The 21,238-nt window shown below is 42.0% G+C and overlaps 1 long non-coding RNA gene across 1 annotated transcript; it reads left to right on the top strand.

Annotated features, from left to right (window-relative positions):
- Positions 1-837: 837 nt before the first annotated feature.
- On the top strand, positions 838-17,010 carry LOC126932047 (uncharacterized). Its single transcript, XR_007718096.1, has 3 exons — positions 838-949; positions 1,426-1,680; positions 16,661-17,010. It is a non-coding gene; the product is annotated as an uncharacterized LOC126932047 (long non-coding RNA).
- The last annotated feature ends 4,228 nt before the right edge of the window (positions 17,011-21,238 follow it).

Raw genomic sequence — 21,238 nt, 5'->3', positions numbered from 1 at the left:
GGATAGCTTCCTCAGTCTGAAATGAAATACCAAGAGGAAACTGAACAACTTCCTGGCAGAGACAGAGCTTCACATAGTGGTTTTGTTATTTTGATTAAAGTTTTATGAATTCTCAAAATCTATCCACACCTCTACAAGTTAGTAAAGAAATAAACTCCAGAATCAGATATAGTACTCTTATGAGTTATCCATCTTATTAGTTCACAATTGGGAGGTAAACTATGTATGAGATAGTTTTAATCTATTCCTCACACAGATTTTGAGCTTCAAAGAAAATAGGAACTTACTCCACAGAGCCATCAATCATCATTTTTAATATAGTTCAGGACACTGTGGGCACTCATTCCATGTTAATTCAATTCTTATATTCATTTAGATGATGGTCACAGCTGCTGAGAGTAGACCAAGTAGAGGCACATCCATTAGCATCAGACGAAAGTATAACATTTGGCAGCACTGTGACCAAAGGCAAAAAGGGACACATTTGTGAAAAGAAGTGACCAGTTCACAGGTGTAATGTTTAGCATTTTTTAATGTGATATGAAGCCTGAACTAATGTACTTACTTTTTATTATTACAAACTTGGCAATAATTAAGATCTATCCAGTGGTGGTAGAATAATACCTAATATTACCTAATAATACCTAAGAGCATAGTCCCTATAGATAGGGGTGGTTTTGTAACTGCATGAAGTGTTGGTTTTCTAATGAGCTTTAGTAGGTTTATTTGCCTTGGAAATCAATGGAGATGGGACACTGAAAATCAAATGATGTCATAAAACAAAATTCCTTAAGAGGCATGGAGAGAAAATTCTACATTCTGATGACGGGGTTGTAGAAATCCAATGCCTTGCACAGGCCCCTGATGGATCCCATGAGCAGTAGGAGGGGGTTATTACTAGAGAAGATGCAGACAAAGGCCTGTCCCTGCAAGTTAGTTCCCTGAGCTGGTCAGTAATAACCTACTATAACCTCAAAGAGCCTCCAGCAGCATCACTATAAATACTTGACTGTCCATGAAGAGTTGGTCTTTTCCATCAAAGATTTTGAGAGGAGTAAAGTCAGTGTAACTACTGCCTTTTTTTTTCTGAGCTCTTTTGCTCATTCCTCTATCCTTGACCTTAGTCCATTTCTTCTTGGCATAGTTTCTATCATCTTGGAAATTATTTTGTAGGATGAAACAGTTGCTTTTTAGTTGTGTGGGTCTTTGATAAGGGTTGTGTGTTTCCGTTCTGTGGAACTGGTTCATAGGATTGCAGGCTAAACCTGCTTGGGCAGCTAAACTTGTGATGAAAATAATGATAACTCAGTTCTGGTTTTTTTTTTCTTATAATTATTTATTTTAATAATCACTGCTCATATGCTTATCTTCTTCTCAAAGTATTATGTCCTTGGAAACCTGTCTATAATCTCTATCTTGTCCTAGGAGCTGACTCTTCCCAGGATGACTGAGAGTGGAAACAACCAGTCCCTCAGGGAAGGCCCAACCCTGACTTTTTATCTCCACCGAGAAATGATATCAGAATACGCAAGTGTGGCCAGGTGCTCATGTCTGTAATCCCAGCACTTTGGGAGGCTGAGGCGGGTGGATTGCTTTGAGCCAAGACAACATGCCGAAACCCCATCTCTCCAAACAATACAAAACTTAGCTGGGCCTGGTGGCCTGCACCTGTAGTCCCAGGTACTAGGGGGGTGGGGGGTTGCTCAGGCAGCGGGAGAATCACCTGAGCTCGGGGAAGTTAAGGCTGCAGTGAGCCCTGATCTCATCACGACACTGCACTCCAGCCTGGGCGACAAAGCGAGACCCTGTCTAAAAACAAAACAAAACAAAACAAAACAAAAAACACAAGTGTATTTCCCTATGTCTGACTTATTCAGTCTAAATACCATGTGTAGGATATACAGTCAAGGTTAAGCTTTATCCAGCCTGGTCCAGAAGTGACCACAGCTACTTCTCATGAATAAGTTTAGGACCTAGGCTTACACCACCATTCTTGCTTCCTACTTTGAGGTCCCAGCCCCTTACCTTGCCAGTTTTTGCTGCTTCTCACATAGGTAACTTTTCAACCATTTGACAATGTATAGCCAGAGCATTTCACAACCCTTATATTTCTAGTAATGGTATCTATCATTTACGTAAATCAATGGTTGATTCTTGTAGTTTTCTCAGATCAAACCATCTAAGTGGATCCAAGGCTCCAACTCTTCCCTGTTGAAAGCAGCTGTGTTTTTCATTCCTAGTATCTCCATTAAGATGTCAAAGATTGGCCGGGCGCGGTGGCTCAAGCCTGTAATCCCAGCACTTTGGGAGGCCGAGACGGGCGGATCACGAGGTCAGGAGATCGAGACCATCCTGGCGAACACCGTGAAACCCCGTCTCTACTAAAAAATACAAAAAACTAGCCGGGCGAGGTGGCGGGCGCCTGTAGTCCCAGCTACTCGGGAGGCTGAGGCAGGAGAATGGCGTAAACCTGGGAGGCGGAGCTTGCAGTGAGCTGAGATCCGGCCACTGCACTCCAGCCCGGGCTACAGAGCGAGACTCCGTCTCAAAAAAAAAAAAAAAAAAAAAAAAAAAAAGATGTCAAAGATTCTGTAGACAAGCTTCAGAGTATAAGCCCAAGGTACTGCATTTAATATGCCAACCTAGCCCTTGAAAAAAATCCAGGTAGATCATGGCAAATTATGGTTGACCACTGTAAGCTTAATCAAATAGTAGCCTCAATCACAGCAGCTATGCTGGATGCAGTGTCGTATCAGTGTTGACATGTTCTAGAACATATCTACATAGCGTCTCACACTTGGGCACTTGGTATGTGGACTATTTATTTGGCATATATACCCTTCAGGTTGCATCAGGAATTAGGATCAAAAGCAGCTTCCAGTCACCTGGGATGAACAGCTGTACTCAATCACAGCCTTACCCCAGGGTGGTGGTTGCTGCTTTTTGACAGAATATAATCCAAAGGATCTTGGTTATCTTGACATTCCACAGAACATCATACGAATCCACTGCTGCCTAGGCATTTTGGTGCCTCCTGCCAGTGGTCTAGCAGGCAGAGAAAGGGGTTCTTAAAGTCACTTGCTGACACTGACATTTTGAGGGGTTAGGGTGACTGCTACAGCATGGGAGCTGGAAAGAGGCCATCTGACATATAAGAGGCTCCCTGGGGAAACTTTTAGTACTTCCCTACAATAAGACACCATGGAAGGATGCCCCTCCCATGCTCCTAGGACCTCAATATGTCCTTACATTTCCACAGCTTTCTATTGCAAGACCTGCAAGACTTTCTTCTGGCTGAATGTTTTTTTTTTTTTTTTTTCTTGCAGTGGGTTGGGGGGGGGGGGCGCCAGTTGATGGGGGACTGAAATCATTCTTGGTCAATTCATGGGACAGGCCAACATGCCAGGGAGCCAATGCTCCCAGAAGCAGCTCTCAACCTGTGCTACATGGGAGTTAGTGGGCAAATACCCCAACTTCTTCTCCCTTGGACTGGAACCAAATGGTGCCATGGAGAAGCAACTGCTACAGAAGGTTAGAGAGGGAATAATCACAATGGCTGAATAGGAAAGGCTTCACAGAAGAGGTGAAACTTTATCTTTTTTTAAAAAGACCATATTTTGACAGGCAGCTAAGAGAATGGAGTACATTACATAAAAGGGAAGATACAGGCAAAGGTCTAGGAGTATAATAGCTTTATTTTATCCCAAGCAGAATAAACTAATATTTCTTATTCTCCCCTCTATGTACCAAGCACTGTCTAGGTCATTTACCTACTTTTTTAGGGGGAAAGAAGATCAATTCAACTGAGGCAGAGGCATTTGAGTAGAGGAGCATTCAAAATGTATTAGAAATGTGGCCTGCAAGAGTTTGAAAGAATATTGGTGGGATTTGAGTAGTGGAAGTGAAATATACAACTCTTAGAGGTTAATTCGACAGCATGAGTAGCAAAGACTGGAGTAAAAAGATATTGGGGGCTGGGAAACTAATTGGGAGACCTTTGCAATAAACCAGATAAGGTATAACATGATGAGGGGCTCACTAGGACAAAGGCCATGTGGGATGGATAAGAGACTGTCAAAATATGTGAAGGGAAGAGGGAGAAATTAAGGATGTCCTGCTTGATGGTGGAGGGTGGGTGGAGGGAGAGACATTAAATGAAAGAGAAAGAATCAGTAGTCTGGAAGGTGGAAGAAATTATTAACTCACTTCACCACACCTCTCTTCCTTTTGCTGTAAACCCTTGCAGCTAGGAGCTTGTGAAACCTAATGCCAAAATCAGTGTTTGTGTACTGGATTCACCAGGGGAGAAAATGTTGAACCAGATTCTCAACCTGTCTGAGCCTCCTGCCTTTTGTATGCTTTATGTATTGTAATATTTAATAAAAGGGAAACTGTACTCTTTAATTCTCATTCCAATTTGCTCTTCTTGTGGAGAATCTTATTTTCACAACACTAGGGATTGTAGACATCCTAAATTTGGAATTTCCCAACTCTCTTCAGGATAAGTCACATCTTTAGTGGTTCTTAAGTGCAGTGTTTGGGAATTTAATTATATTATGCAAAATTAGTAAACAGCTATTTCAAGACAGGGCTGATTAAAATGAATCTGCAAGGTATGGTATTTATTAGTATATTTTCAAAACTAAGCGATATAATGTCTTAGCTCTTGAAGTTGAAAGATGAGTGGCGCCTACAAAACGATATAACAGGGATGATGGCTGGTGTTTAAGTTTCAATGGAACAGTTGTTTTGACAATTTCATATGGAACCGATTAGCCCCCTTGAGGGGCTGGCTGAGATAGCTGCACTCTACCTTTCCCCTGCATCACTTACATAGCCCTCTGCATTTTTCTCACCTATTCTGTACTTTTTGTTCCTTTTCACATTGTTAGATGTCTTGTCCACTGAAAGAGATTCCCAGCACTATGAGGATGGCTATGGGCAAAGGACTGGGGCACTGTGAAGGAAAGATGATAACCAGAAATGCTAAAAATCAGAGGCATCTTTCTGCTGGTCCTTTGGCTAAAGCCATGGGGATCATCCCTCTGTGATGAGGTCACTATGTGCTAAAGGAGGCCCTTGGCTACTGTGTGCCTTATGGAGTTCCATACATTCCTCTTTTAAGTTTCTTTGTTTGTGAAAGTAAGGTGCTAGGTGCAATATATTCCCCAATCCTTTTCTCATTCTCCCTCTGTTTGTATGTTGTCCCTATCTATATGCCCTTTCCTATTTTTAAGGAATTCTGAAGTGAAGTCACTTATATACTTAATACCAGATCATGTATAGCCTATGAAATCTGCCTTGCTCTCTGAGATTGATTTTTAACAGGATTCCACAGTCAGGCTGCTGTTCCAGAGACTGACTGGCTGAGATATCAGTTGGGCCTGATCACAAACTTTTGGAGTCAGATGGCATCTCAAGATCATCATCAACACGCAGTTTCTTTCTCTCTGTCTTTGGCCACCCTGAATATTACACGCAAACACTCATGTCACTTTGATCATATGTAGATCCCCTGGTATTCTGCTTTAGGGAAAGTAGTTGCTGTCAGCTCAGAACTCGTTCAAATATTTAAAAATACGGATCCTCTGCCTAGAAATTTAATTTAGAAGAAATAATAGAGGACAAACCTAACATCTGTGATTGTTTTTTATGGACACCTTTTCCCCCTTGCATCTTAAATTCCAATCTGTGACCAGTCTTTGTTTCTCCCTTGGTACTGAAGGGAATGACATCGTCTCAGGTTGTATCTCTCTGGGCTTCAGCTCTAGGAATCATTTCTGTATCTTCCAGAAACCATGGACACTCCTATTATTTGTGGTATATTTTCAATTGTGTGCCAGCTCCTCGGTTATTTTGGAATCAACACATTTTAACCTTTTTTCTGCTTCTTGTCATCCCTTTTTTTCTTTTAATAAGGGACATATGCTTCTTTTTTGTCAGTTCAACATGATTTTCTTTCAGGACCTACCTGCCTGGAGGGGCTGTCTAATTGCATTATCTCCCCTCCTCTGGTACCCAGCTCAGGTTGGCCCCATCCTGTTAGCCTGAACACTGATTGGTTCAGGTGGGGATATGTGACCTAAACCAAGTCACTCCTAAAGCCTCTCTGGGATTTTTGTGGGAGCTTTTAGGAAAGTGACCCTTTCTTATACTTCATCTGGAATTGCTATCTGTAAAGAGAGTAAAACTTAGGATTTGCAAGGACCATTTTTGCCACAACATGGGAGAATCTGCCTAAGAAAGAAGCTAGCACAAAGAATAGCAAAGCCAGGAGAGAGGGGTGGGGGAGCTTCATGGAGTGCTTGAGACATTTGAGCCCCAGGCTTCTAGCCTTTCTAGGCCATTGGGTCAAAAAATTCCCATTCCTGCGTAAGCTAGTTAAGTTGGATTTCTGCCGCAGCATCTTAAGGGTTTTTGACAAAAAATACAAACACAAAATGCCAGTTATAGTAAAAAATGTCACCTTAAACAAGAAAAGTTCTCACTAGCCTGTAACCAGAAATATAATTCCACAGATATTAAGTAATGAATGAATGAGAGAGGCTAGATTCTTGTTATATCCAGAAGTTGGGGGTCAAGAAACCAAAGTATCTCCAATTTCTGGTTTCTCCAGTCTAAGGCCCACCTCCCCAAACATTACTTCCTTTTCTAGAAGCAACCTATTTCCAAGACAGTGAACAGTGGAAATGGCTTCTCCTGTGGAGGAAGCCCACCCCATCCACAAGAACAAGGTGTTGCTCACCGGTCCCAGCAGGCTGATGGCTCAGCACATACTGGTTAATAATGCATTCAGCCTTTAACAACATCTTGTGTAGGACAGTGCCCCACCAGTCCAGTCCAGTTGAGTTGTTTTTGTTAGTGTCTCTCTTCCAGCACATGGTGAAGGTCACTCCTTAACCTATGACATTCCTTAACTTATGGCACTTAATGCTGCCTAGTTAACATACCCCTTAACAGTGCCCAGAATTCAGCTGAATGTCTGGCTCTGCTGCTAAGCAGCTATTTGATTGCTGCAAAAGTAGCTATTGGGTGGGTGCCATTACTTTTAATTTCAAAAACTGCAGTTACTTTTGTACCAACCTAATAAATCACAGTTTAGGAGTAACTCAGCCACAAGAGCGAGACTCCATCTGAAAAAAAAAAAAAAAAAAAGAGTAGCTTGGCCACTCTGAGTCTTGTTTTATTCAAATATAAAATGGGGCAAAGAGACTACTTACCTCAAAGACATGTCAAAAAATAAACTGAGACAATATCTACCAGGTTCTTAGCCTAGTGCCTGACTTGTAGTAAGTTCTCTATATAATAGAACTAGATAATAGCCTCGCTATTGACTTTCTACAGTCCTCATTGCCTCAGTGAGCTTCTGTTTACAAAAGAATGTACCCAGGCCTTTTGAAGAACAAGAGATAATTGCAGGCAAAGTGCAATATACCACCAACCTGATAAAACACTTGTGCCCTAACCCATAAAAAGGGGTGAGGAATATTTTTTGCAAAGACATCCCTCAGCTTTAATTATTCTTAATGGTTCAGATTGCCTGGAGCACTTAGCATCCAGACTAAAGTATGTATGGTTTAGCTCAATGAGGACTTCAAAGTTTTCCCAAACAAAATTTGGTAAGAACCTGATTTACTTATGTGAAAGCAGAGGTCCTCTTCTAATAGTTCTCCCAAATTAAGAAAACTGCCTTCCCCAAGATTAAAACAACCTACTACCCCTTGAGAAACAGAGCACTTTTTGCAATCGTTAAGACATTTTCTTTAACTTCTATCCATCCCAGTTTCAAAAGCCTTTGCTAGGGCACTCTGTCCCATGATATTTAAATCATTATCAGTGTAAAAACACAAAGATAAGCAATATGTTGTTGTTATTTTTGTTGTTGTAAGGATGGAGATAGTTGGATGGGTGAGCTTGTTTATTATTCATTGGCTCAGCAGGAGGTACCAGATTTACATTTTATTTGGGAATAAAGAAGGTACCATCTCTGTACTCATGAAGCTTACGGTCTAGTGGGTGGGTAAGTAAGCAAATATGTACATATGAAGTGCTGGGAAGTAAACAGGGTACAGTGATAGAGAGTAAAGGGAATGGGGGACAGTATTGAAATATGGTGGTCAAGACAGGGTTCCCTAAGGAGGAGACATTTAAGTTGGTCCCTGAAGGATTAGAAGGAGTGGGGAAGAGAAAACAGCATGTTTCTGGACATAGAAAAGACTCAGCATTTTCAAGGAAGTGAAGGAAAGCAAGGTATAGAGGGAGAAGAGGAGAGTAGCAAGAGGCAAGAGTCAAATATACATACACTTGCAGATGCTTGAATTTTATTCTAAATACAATTAGAAGACATTGGAGTCTTCTTTTACACAGCCATTTACACAGTTCAGGTACTTTTAATCAGAGTTATGATTTTAAAAGACTACTTAGGATTTCATATGAGAGTAGATTGGAGGACGCAAAATTGTAAAGAAGGGAGAACAGAGGAGAGGCTTTTGTAGTGTTTCAAGTGAAAGGTGGTGGTGACTTGGTCGGGTGGTAAAATGTAGAGCCCAAGAGATGTAGACTATTTGAGACGTGTCTTGAAGGTAAAATAGTTCTTAGTGGTTGATACGTTGTAGGGTGTGAGGGAGAGAGGGATGAAGAATAACTCCTAAGTCTCTGCCTTATGCCACTGGCGGGCCAGTGTGCCCTCTATTGAGATAGAGAAGACTGGGGGAGGAAAAGGTTTTGAGAGACGGGAGTGGGAAATAAAGTGAGTTCAGTTTTAAACATGACAACTTTGAGATGTTAACAAGATATTCATATAGAACTTGTCACATAGCAGGTGAATATTCCAGTAAGGAATTCAGGGCTTAGAGATAGACATTTGAGAAACATAAGCAGATTGGTATTTAAAGGCCTGTAGCTGGATGAGATCACCTGGGGACAAGGTAGAGAAGGATCAAGGATCAAGCCTTGTGAACCCTCATAATTAATGGAGAGGTAAAGGAAGAGAAGTTGGCAAAAGAGACTGCAGAGGAGCCACCAACGAGGAAGGAAGAAAACCTGGAAAATGCAGGCTCATAAAGGGCAAGGAAAGAATATATACAGAAGAAGAAGTACTCAGCTGTGAGAGATCTGGAAGAAAAAGCTCAAAGAAGGGAGGGTTTTGCTATGTAGGGGAGAATAAGTAATATATTTTCTCCACCCATCACTAGGTTCGTGGCTAAGACCCCTATAATAAAAGACAGATTAATAAGAGGAAAGCATACACATTTATTTAAGATAAGTTTTACACAACATGGGATCCTTCAGAAATGAAGACTCAAAGAAACAGGGAAATTGTGTATTTTTAATGCTTCAGTTTGATGAAGAGTGCACAGTCAAGTAGATGAATGATTGGACCAAAGGGGTATGATCTAATGGTACTAAACTGGAAGAACCTGGCAAGGCCTGTTTCCTCAGATTCTTCTGTGTTCCCATGTCTTCCTTCATGAATAAAAATGTTAATAAAAGGTCTTAAGACCTACTTTGTGGGAGAAGGGAGAGAGAAGGTCAGAGAGTGACCTTCCTGCTCTGTGATTTTCTCAGTGTCCTTCAGCTTCAAATATTCAGTATACCCAGGCACCACAATTTGGGGTAGCGTGTTCTGAGCCCTGTTAACTATATGAAGATGAGAAATGACCTGGACAAGGTTGTTTTTGTAGAGTAGAGGGGACAGATAGCAGGTTGAGTTATGAGTGAGTGGGAAATGAGAAAGTAGAAACAGAACACTCAGAAAATATCTCAGGGACCTGGTAAAGGGAATTAGGGAGACAGAGTAGTCATTGGAAAGGAGTGTTTGGTTTTCTTAGATATAAAAATTCAGACACTATTAGTTTACTGATAGGAATCAACTATTGTATTACTAGGGGAAAAGCAAATGATGACTTAGAAGAATGAGGATTATCAAAGGCATGAAGTTCTTAAGAGAAGGAATAAAGTCAAGAGTAGTGCTCTCAAGTGTTTGTGTACATAAACACAGAAAACCCCTGGAGAGGTTGTTAAATGGCAGACTGTGAGGCTGTAGGTGTATGATGGGGCCTGAGAGTCTGCATTTCTTACATTTACCCAGGTGATGGTGATGCTGGTGCTGCCGGTCCACAGACCACTTTGAGTAGCAAGGGTAGTACATAAAGGGTTATGCCTTTAATTGAAGAAATGACATTTCTTCAGTTGCAAGAGGAGGGAAGCCAGAGAAGATGGGTAGCTGCGGAGGTGGCAGGGACGGGGGCAGTTACCTGATAGTTTCTAGTTGCTAAGTAAACTCTGAGAGTGAGGGAGGGGGAAGTTGAATAAGACATTTGAGAAGATAAAGGCATAAAAACTATCTTGGAGAGTAGAAATGTAAGCCCTAAAGAAACATAACTAGGTTTGGGGGCAGAGTTGTGGACCCATCTGAGGTTTTCAACTATGACTTGACATGAAACCAATCTACAGTATTTAGCAGCTTGGGTGCCTACAAGAAGAGGATGGTTGGATCTCACTATTATTGAGATTTTGCCAATTGATTGTGAAAGAGGGAGTGAGGGGTTAAAGAGGGGAAGGTCTTTTCAAAAATTATTATAACAATGACCATGGAATCTAAACTTAACTAGAATGGAAGTGCGCTTATTGTTCTTGCCAAATGCGTGTCAGTTGAGATAGGAACGTTAATTTCTGTGTAGAGATATGTCAAGGTATTCTGGAAAAAAATACTGGCTCATTATACAAGACATGCTATTATCTTAAAAACAAAAGCACTAATTCTAATTGAGAAATGAGAGGTATCAAATATCTTTGGTTTTTCTGTTATTCCTGTGTATTTGTTAAGAATATATTTAGGTATAAGAGCAGATTGCTCAACAAATATTAGCCTCAAAGAATCTAACATAACAAAAAATCTGGAAACATTGCTGTTGTTCTTTTAAATGTTTAGTAATGCCATGCTGGATCCAATCTCTTTGTGTACTTTTCGTCCTCCTAGTCATTACCTCCTGCTTACAAGATGGCTGCTGCTGCTCCACACAGCCCTCCCATGCTCAAGTCAAAATGAAAGGAGGAGAAGATAATGCTAACTATGACTGTCTCTTTTTATCAGAGCTATAAAAGTTTTTCCAGAAATCCCTAGCAGATTTCCACTGACATTTCATTGGCTGGTCATCATTATGCAAGGGAGGTGTGTAAAATGAATATTTAACTTTTCTACTCTCTATGATAGAGGCTGACAGGGGAAAAATGTTGTGAATGGGTGTGAATCAGCCCATCTACAATATCTGTTTCATTCAGGGCTGGCCGGAGAGTTTAAGTATCTCTGTTTTAGAGCAATCACTCCACAAATACTATCCTATTATATTAACTATACTGTGCTTAATAATAAGTAAAGAACTGCCTTCTCCTCCACTTGGCTCTTCTGCTCTCAGCTAGCAAGAAGGTCTGTATTTGAGAAGGAATATGGAATATACTGAGAACTTTTGTTCTCTGGGCTTGCAATGACTCTCTCATCTGACTCACCTTTCCTAGATAATTCCGTGCTGGTTTAGGAGAAAAATAAAAAGTGAAGAACAACGATGTTGAATTCTAGGGAAACACTCAATTCTGGATCATCTACCAGAACATGATTTGTTTAAGGATTATACATATTGGAAGGGGAAAGCTACTACCTTCAACCAAATCCTGTGTTCTCATTCCTAAGAGTAATTCACAGGGGTTCTTGGCAGAAAATAGAGGAGTTCTATTACGTCTCAACCAGGTTATTTGAAAGCTGTGTTCTATAATTCACAGGCAGAGAAATGCCTTTAATCCAATGCCATGATAATATAAGATTTTAAGGAATTTTGAGGATTTGTGAGGAAATCACCAGAAAAGTCAAATACATGAACACCAGTTGTATTAGCAGAGTCTCTGGGACAAAGCCTCTCACACATAGCACACCAGGCTCCATGCGACCTGGCCCCTGGCATCCTCTTCAGCTACATCTCTTGCTTCTGCTTCTTGAGCTCTGCCTACAGCCAGTGAACTAATACTAGCTCCCTAACTGAGCAGTGTCATTTCATATCTCCTTTACATACACTATTATACTCAGAGTGCTATATCATGCAGGGTCCCAACAGGGAACAGGTGATGCATCCAGAAAGGTAATGGAAGGTAGTAAAGTAGAGGGATTCTCTGTAGAGATGTGGGCAGGATTAGTGAAGCCAGTAAGGGAAGGTGCCTACCCTGGGGCCAGCAACAGCAGGCAGCTGCCAACCTTGGTCCCTTCTAGTAACTGTTTCCTTCTCTTGCTAGAACTTGGGAGGGAGTCCTTGTCAGATGGAAGAACAAAGCTACTATCAAACTGGATGGAGAGGGAGGTGGAGGAATAAATATCTCTCTTTCCTCTTGCTGGCACCTCCCCTCAGAAATGCAAACCTGAAAGGCAGGGAACAAGAGGGAACGCAGTCCATAGAAGTCAAACTCGCAGCATACTAAGAAGGGAGAAGCCTGGAGATTATGCTGGGCATTCTCCATTTACCCTTACAGATCCAAATGCCCTGCCTCCCATCTGTTGTCCTAGCAAATTCATTGTCACCTATTATGCCCTGTGTAGCTCACCCACTATGCCACGTTCTGCAACTTCTCACCAGCCCCTTCTTTGCTTCTCCCTACACATGGCCGTACCTCTCTGTGACACTGACCACTTCACATCCCATCATTGCTTAATAGATTAGTGCCCTGCTAACCTGTAAGATTGTTGAGATCAGAGACTACAACATCTTTATTTTGATGTATGTATTTTTATATTCTCAACCCCTGGCCTACTGTCAGACATATAATAGATGTTCAATAAATGTTTGATAAATTAAGAAACATGGAAGCATATGAACTAAAGAGGCCCCCAAAGACATATCTACTGAAACATAACTCTGTCAGCACTCCTTTACAAATAACGAAGACTGCATTTATTGGGACTAAGATTGAAGTGTTACATATGGGCCAGGCAAGGTGGTTCATGCCTGTGATCCCAGCACACTGGGAGGCTGAGGCGGAGGTCAGGAGTTCGAGACTAGGCTGGCCAACACGGAAAAACCCCGTCTCTACTAAAAGTACAAAAATTAGTCGGGCATGGTGGCAGGCGCCTGTAATCTCAGCTACTCAGGAGACTGAGGCAGGAGAATTGCTTGAAGCCGGGAGGCGGAGGTTGCAGTGAGCCAAGATCACGCCACTGCACTCCAGCCTGGGTGACAGAGCAAGACTCTGTCTCAAAAACAAAACAAACAAACAAAAAACCCCAAATGTTATATATGTAGCTTGTTAAGTCCCGGACTTCATACAGTGAGAGTGTCACATTTATAGTAATAGCTGGAATCTCAATGCTTCAAAGCCCCTGTCTGCCTAATTGATAATAAGTCATCTCCTCTCCCCAAAGACAGTGGAGAGTCCCCAAGTGTGCCTACAGGTGTATTCTGAATGATTCTAGCTTTCTCCTTACTCTTCCTCTAGGATTTAGGGTTTCGGCATGGAGTTAGTCCCCCTCCAGGAGCCCCAGGTTAGGGTATCATCTCCCAGTGGATCCAGTTTTGCAGAACTTTCACCTTTCTGCTGCCACTTAGCCGCCCACTGGACACTGCCCTTGCTGCTACCCATATTACCGTCAGTTTTCCTCTAGACTAGTGTCTGCACCACCACAGGAAACTGATCAAGCTTGAGCCTGCTGACTATACCGCTGATCATACCTGGCCTGCCCTAGAAACCACTGGTCTCCACGCTGCCAACAGGTTCCTGTTGCACAGCTCCCAACTTCCTCTAATTCACCAATTGCCAATGCTGCTCTTCCCCATAATTTACTAGGGAAGTACTTTCTCGTTGACTGACCAGATTTTTCAGAAGGGCCTCCTATAGCAGAACTGTAGGGCCTCTAAAGACAAAGTTCTCTATTCCTCATTCCTCTCTTTTGCAGAGCCCCCAGGCATTCTGGGGTTGGGGTTATATCTGGGTGGGTACGTGAGGGCCTTAATCCCCACTCAGAACTAAAGTGTTAGCCCTTCTTGCTTAGTTAGCCTCCCTGACAGGTTTCCTTTCAAGATGATTTTTCTCCAGGGGTCCAGGTTCCATTTCTTATAGCTTGCTTCTCTTTGAAAATACTTAGTTCATCCAATGGGTCTGTAATGTCTGAAGCCGCATTATACAGAGGATGCAAGTTATTTGACATAGGTCTCCAAGTTTCCATAAAATTCAAGTAAAATTAGTGGGGATCTGTTTTAAATATCTTCAGGTACTCTGAGTTAATTTAAAAATTCAGTAAATATCTACAACAGGGGGCTTTCTGCTTAGAAAACCAAAGAGACTTTTAGGAAGTTGTATTGTTTAACCTCACACTCTACACAGACAGTCTCACACCCAGCCCAGACAAGATACCCAACGGTATCTGGCAGGGACAGCACTTTTTTATTCGACACATAAAACATTAGTGATTTTATTTGTCCGTAGGCCACGGCCAGGCCTGCTACAAACCCAGTGATGCAGCAAGTGATAGAACTTAGAAGCGGAGTGGTGCTGCAAGAAATTCCTAATCATTTTTTTAAAAAATTAACTGATCATGATGGCATACGCTAGTAGCTATACTCCTATACACGGGATAGCTGTATACTCCTATACACGGGATAGCTGTATACTCCTATACACGGGATAGCTGTATACTCCTATACACGGGATAGCTGTATACTCCTATACACGGGATAGCTGTATACTCCTATACACGGGATAGCTGTATACTCCTATACACGGGATAGCTGTATACTCCTATACACGGGATAGCTGTATACTCCTATACACGGGATAGCTGTATACTCCTATACACGGGATAGCTGTATACTCCTATACACGGGATAGCTGTATACTCCTATACACGGGATAGCTGTATACTCCTATACACGGGATAGCTGTATACTCCTATACACGGGATAGCTGTATACTCCTATACACGGGATAGCTGTATACTCCTATACAGCTATACACAGGAAGCTGATGCAGGAGGATTGCTTAAGCCCAGGAGTTTGAGGCTGCAGTGAGATATGACTGTGCCATAATAGATGGCACTTGTATGGGTATTTGACCCAGTCCAGGGCACTCCTGAATAGTAAATCTATAAACCCATGGGTCTATGTCTTCCAACACAGCAGAATCCTCACTCCAGTGGAACACTGAATTTTACAGAAGGAACTGGAGAATGACAGCTATTTGCTTTCCTCTTTAATCTTGTTTTTTTTTCTTTTTTAAATTTTTGTATCAGAAACAGGGTCTTGCTCTGTCATCCAAGCTGGAGTGCAGTGAGCTATGATTATGTCACTTGAACTCTAGGGCTCAAGTGATCCTTCTGCCTCAGCGTCCCAAGTAGTTGTGCCTGTGGCACATGCCATCATGGTGGCTAATTTTTAGAAATATTTGCAGAGATGGGGTCTTGCTATGCTGTCCAGGCTGATTTCCAACTCCTGGCCTCAAGCAATCCTCCCACATTGGCCCCTTTAAACACTAGGATTACAGGCATGAGCCACCACACCCGGCTAATCTTATATATGTTATGCTCCAACTCCTGGCCTCAAGCGATCCTCCCACATTGGCCCCTCTAAACACTAGGATTACAGGCATGAGCCACCACACCCGGCTAATCTTATATATGTTATGTGCACTGCTTATTTGCTGGTTTGGTAGGCAAGAGAAATGAAAATCAACTTAAACTGAGGCAGATTCATCATTCTTGCCTTGATTTATTCATCTATAAACTGGAAATGATAATCATGTCTTTCCTAGAGTGTCATTTACATGATTGAGTGATTTAACATATATAAGTAGCTTAGAACAGTGTTTGGAAGTTAATACTATCTACATATTTGCTATTATTTTTACCATTATTACTGTTACTGCTACTACTATTATACTTATTTGTAACTTTCAACAACAAGATAGTGCCTTAGACCTAAAAGAGGGATTCAATAAACATCTGTTGAAATGTTTTATGAAGGAAGGAAGATGAGGGCAGTTAGCTGGTAGGTGATAAGACTTGTGATCTCTATTTAAAAATGATGCTAATTTTTAGCCCAATAAACCAGAGTCAATGAGTAAACTGTATGTCAATACATTAGAGAGAAACAGAGACTATCTTCTTGTTCCCTAATTTAGATGGTAGTCATTTGTATTCAGATAAATTAAGTCCTGGTGCTGTCACTTGATGGATCACCCAAAATCCTCTAGAGTGGTGACTTTTGCGCCTCCAATCCTGCAATTACTTGAAGACTCATATGGGCTACTCCTGTGGGGAGGGGAAGTACAACTAGTGAGACCCCTGACTCAGCCACTGTCACTTTACTTTCAGCTGCTTTATATATAGTGGTTTCACTGCTTTAAAAATGTTCTCCATAATCACTGTACTAGATGAATCAAGAAAAGAAAGCATGCACCCACCTTTAAGGATTTCTAGTTCAGCCAACCCAGACCTGTCACATCATGCTGTTTTCCGGTAGGTCTGAGTGGAGTGATGTGTGAATTGTCCCCCGAGTTAAAAGCCAAGAAAACAACATGCTTTTCTAAAGACCTTTCTTTCTGCCTTCTCCCCACTTTTTATTTCTTGCCATCTTTTTGTGCACCAGTTATGCTATATATTTTCTTTTTATGCTTTTATGGCTGCTAGGGTTACTTTTGGAGGGATACCATAAGACAGCGAAGAAATTAATGCATCAGGGGACTTCAAGCAGAAAAATCCATCTGACCTGGTGACAGTTGGTAAGCATTAGAGAAAATCTCATTTACTTGAGAACCATAACTTTGGCAATTTCATTTCGGCTTACTTCACTGCCCTTCCCAAAGCTCTGGTACAATCAAAGAGGAGGAAAAAGCAACTTTGCTGAACTTGGTCACAGAGAGAACTTTGAAGCCCACTGCAAGACTGTCCAGGAGAAAGGAACTGTAAGAAAAATATCTCATGGTTGTTGGTCTAAATCTGACTTCCTGATGCTCTGTTCCATTTTAATGAAAATTTTAAGCCGTGTCCCAGATTTTCCTTTTTAGCTGATGGATGGGGAGTATTGCTCCATAAGAAGGCACACATTCTTTCTGCCTTTTTCTGCTTTCAGTTGCTTTATTGGGTGCTTTATCTCAACCACTTACAATTGTTTTATGATGAAGGCTATCTTCCAGTTCATCTTGAAATGGAATGTGCTATTATAATGGGTTGGGCCGAGGAAGAATGTCTTTCTCAAGAGAGGAAAAGTGGAATTTGTCAGTGATGCAAACCAGACAGGGAAGGAAGGAAGGAAACTCCAGTTATTCACAAAAGGGTACCAGGATGATGAAAAGTGAGCCCGACAGATTCCATCTGTGAGTGGGGTCATCAGCCCACAATTTAGTGATCTTGTCAACTAATCACAGGGCAGATACATCTTGGGCTGTGTACTGTTCTGTGCTTTGAAGATAGTGACAGGCAGTAAGGGTTTCATCAGGCAGAGTCATGAAGCCTTTCTCTGGGGAAGACCTTTGACCTGGCTCCTGTTTTTGTATCCTTAGTTTTCCGCCTACTCCAAATTTGACTCTTCCGAACATGCCTGAGGAATGGTTCCATCCTTCTTAATCTAATTAGTTCAATCAAAGGTGCAAATTGGAAACTAAAATAATTCCCTAAGAGAAAGTTCATTTTATCCTCACTCTCCTATGATGTCCCTATGTCTCTGGGGTGTTGCATTTTTCTGACTAGCTTACTAAGAGTGACTTTAAAAAAAAATGGATTTTATAACCAAAAAGTCTAATATTTTGTAGTGCCTCTGAGGGAACATCTAATTCAGAAGGAAAGAAACTAAGAAATAATCCAATTTTGTTTTATTTTTGATGTGTGATTTAAACCTGAGAGTCAACCAATTATTGATCATTTAATTAGGTATTTATGCCTATGTTAGTCATTATAGCATGCCAAAGAGTTTCAATACTCTTTGTTCACAAGAAGTTTAAAATTTAGTTGGGGAAACAAAATAATCTCAAATAGCAATTAGTGAGAAGACAATGTGATAATTAACTATATTTTATATTGACAAAACAAAGTGCTAAAGAATCAAGTCCAGAGAACAAAGTGGGGTAGAATGAGGTGTTAATTGCATAGTATAGATTAGAAATGAAGAAGCAGTTGCAGAGAGATGATTAGGGCACAGCTTTGTTAGGTAACTATGGAGGAGGCAGCTCTTAGGCAGCATTTTAAAAATCTTGTTCTTGGTTGTATTGCATTGTTCTGGGACCACTTCATGATTGTTGATATCAGATCCTATTAGTTACTCTAGTGTCAGGGAAGAAAAAGAATATACCAATACAGCTATGATGTGTTAGGCTGAATTTGAGGGCGATGGGGAAGGGTTACCATGGGGAAAGGGGTGCTAATTTAAGCTTTTACCTGGTAGCTTTTATCCCACTGACTAAACTCATTCTTCTCTCCAAAAAATGTTTTCTAACTTTTCCTAAAATGTCTAACAATGTTCATGGAGACTAATGACGGAGCTTTTAAAGACAGTAGATTCCATTACATGATTTCATTTACCATCAATCCTGTTACTATTTTATGTGGCATAGTGGTGGGGTCTTCACGTCACGCACTCTAAACCCTGAGGTGTGTTAGCATTTTCTTGCAATGAAGATCCTGCTTCAGCTGCGTTGCATTCTTTTTATTGGGGAAGCTGAAGGAGATGACAAGATGAGTGATACTGTGTGAGGAGACCTCTTGTGCTCTTCTGCAGAGGTCACATTGGTTAATGCCTAACGCTACCTACAAAACACCAAGGGCTTATCTCCTATACTAGTCCTTTCTTACACTATCTCATCTTATTCCTGTGGGCATCTATTCCAGCAGAGCCTTCCTGGTAAGCTTGGGTTTATTACAAAGGATCCAATGGGTTTTCTGTAAAAGTCATAATTAATCCTACATTTCCAATTTGTGAACTGGTTGGAAACAAAGTCGCTTACTTGCTTTTATTTATCTGAAACTGTTGAAACACATGCAGCTGATTTGATGAGCTGCCAGGGACCACCAGTGTTCTTTGGACCACACTATAAAAAACACTGCTTTAGGACCATTGAGAGAATGGGCTGCATTGTCTGAAAAGAGAACAAGATGGGGACTTGGTGCTGTTTAGGTGGAAGAGGAAAGGGGCCTAAATAGGAAAAACAAACTGTTTTTATCTACTTTCACAACACTTCTGATACCAAATGTGGGGACAGGGCATTCCCACACCAACCAGTACTCCAACTCTCCAGGCACCAATTGTGCCCTACAATTTAATTATGACACTAAACTACCTGGAGTTAGTGCAGACCCCACAGGTTAAGTGGTCACTTTCACAAGACTGTCCCCCAGCTTGGATGCGAATTACAAGTAGTGAGTCCCAGGTTACCCACACTTCTGTCCAACTTGGCTACAAACTGAGGGTTTTCATGACTGCCTCCTCAGGTTTGATCATTTGCTATAATGGCTTGAATTCAGGGAAACATTTACTTGCATTTACTGATTTATTATAAAGAATATAACCAAGGATACAAGTGAACAGCCAGATGAAGAGATACAGAGAGTGAGATCTGGAAGGGTCCCAAGCCCGGGAGCTTCTGTCCTGTGAAATTGGGATGCATCACCCTTCCTGCACATGGACACGTTCATCAACCTGGAAGCTCTCTGAATGCCACACTTTATGGAATTTTAGAGAGGCATAACTGACCATTACTTCAATCTCTAGCCCCTTTTCCCTTCCTGAAGAATGGGGAGTAGGACTGAAAGTTCCAAGCTCTAACCATGGCTATGGGGGGTACCAGTTCCCATCCTGAAGCTAGCCAGAAGCCTATCCAAAGTTGCCTCATTAGAACACAAGATACTTTTATCCTCCCCAGGAAATTCTAAGGGATTTAGGCCACTCTGTGTCAGGAACCAGGATCAAAGACCACATTATACAAAAGATGTTTCTAAAACTTCTAGCACTTAGGAAATTACAAGGGTTTTAGGAGCTCTATGGCAGGAACCAGGGGCAGAGACCAAATATATTAGATTTTATTATGTTACAGGGTCTGACCCTAGACTATGGTAGTTTTCTTGCAACTGGGCAAAGCGATGAGGTCACTGCATTACAATATTCTAGAGATGGTAGAATCTCAGATAGAAATGACTCTGTGAAACTGGCAGCCAAGCAGCATAGACTTGGAGGTCCCAGCAAAGATTTCCTTAGCTGAGCTTAGTGGGAGTGTGGAAGAGTGTTGGAGGGACTGTATGCAATGCTAGTTGTTGTTATACCCTTAAAGGCCTGAGAAATAAGAGAAAATAGCTCCACCTCAACTCGGTTATCTTCCATTTTTCATGGCAATGTAAGATTGAGGTTCTTGTCAGATTAAGAGTGTCAACTACGCCCTGATAGTCAATCTTGCCATCAACCTTGGTAAAGGGGTGTAGGAAGCAGATTTCTTTTATTTACAAAAATTAAGACATGCAAATGTCATTGCATTCCAGAAGCTATGGGGCAATTCAGATCTGTTAAGTCTTCGGGGTTCCCGGAGGCTGTGGCGGCAGTGCAGGCCCAGAGCTAGGGAGGGACAGGCCCTGTGGAGGCCCCTTGGCCGTTAGTCCACCTCAGGCCCATTGGCTGCCCCTCCCCTCCCTGCTCCCAGTCCCCAGCCGTGGCAGCCCACTGGGAGTCCTGCTAAGAGAAGCTGAGAAAGGGGGTCCTGGGGAAGCATTCCCGGTGCTCCTGAGGAAAGCCGTGACAAGATGGCGGCTCCCAGTGGGAAATGGAGGCCGCGTCTCTCTGCTCTCAGGAGGCCAGGCCACTGTTTTTCTAATCCAATCATCTGGCTCTCAGCCCTCACCATCATGGCCACTGTCACCAGGCCTGCTGCCCACACAGACTGTGGTGTTCCAGGGAGCTGGATCCTGGCAGTCCCAGTGGCCTGTCTTTTTGGAAAGAGCAGGGCGGAGGGCGGGAGTGCTTTCTTAGTGCATCTGTAAGGGATTCCGCAGCAGGTGCTCATCCCAGCAGCTTCAGGCTTTCGGTTGTTGTTTTTACATCTGTGACAAATGACATGGCCAGACACAGGGTAATGTCTGAAGAAACCTCTGTGGAAGAGCAGGATGCATGGGGCATGCTGCAGCTCACACAGCAGCTGCCAAGCACATGGGAGCCTGCACCCACCCAATTTGGCCAAAGAAGCCCCCATACTCTCCGTGAAAAAGATTTCCAGAAGCTGTTGTGTCAAA

The sequence above is a fragment of the Macaca thibetana genome, chromosome 12 (genome assembly GCF_024542745.1).
Source record: "Macaca thibetana thibetana isolate TM-01 chromosome 12, ASM2454274v1, whole genome shotgun sequence".
NCBI lineage: Eukaryota > Metazoa > Chordata > Mammalia > Primates > Cercopithecidae > Macaca > Macaca thibetana.
The sequence above is the reverse complement of the archived record's forward strand: the minus strand, read 5'-3'. Positions and strand labels throughout refer to the sequence as shown.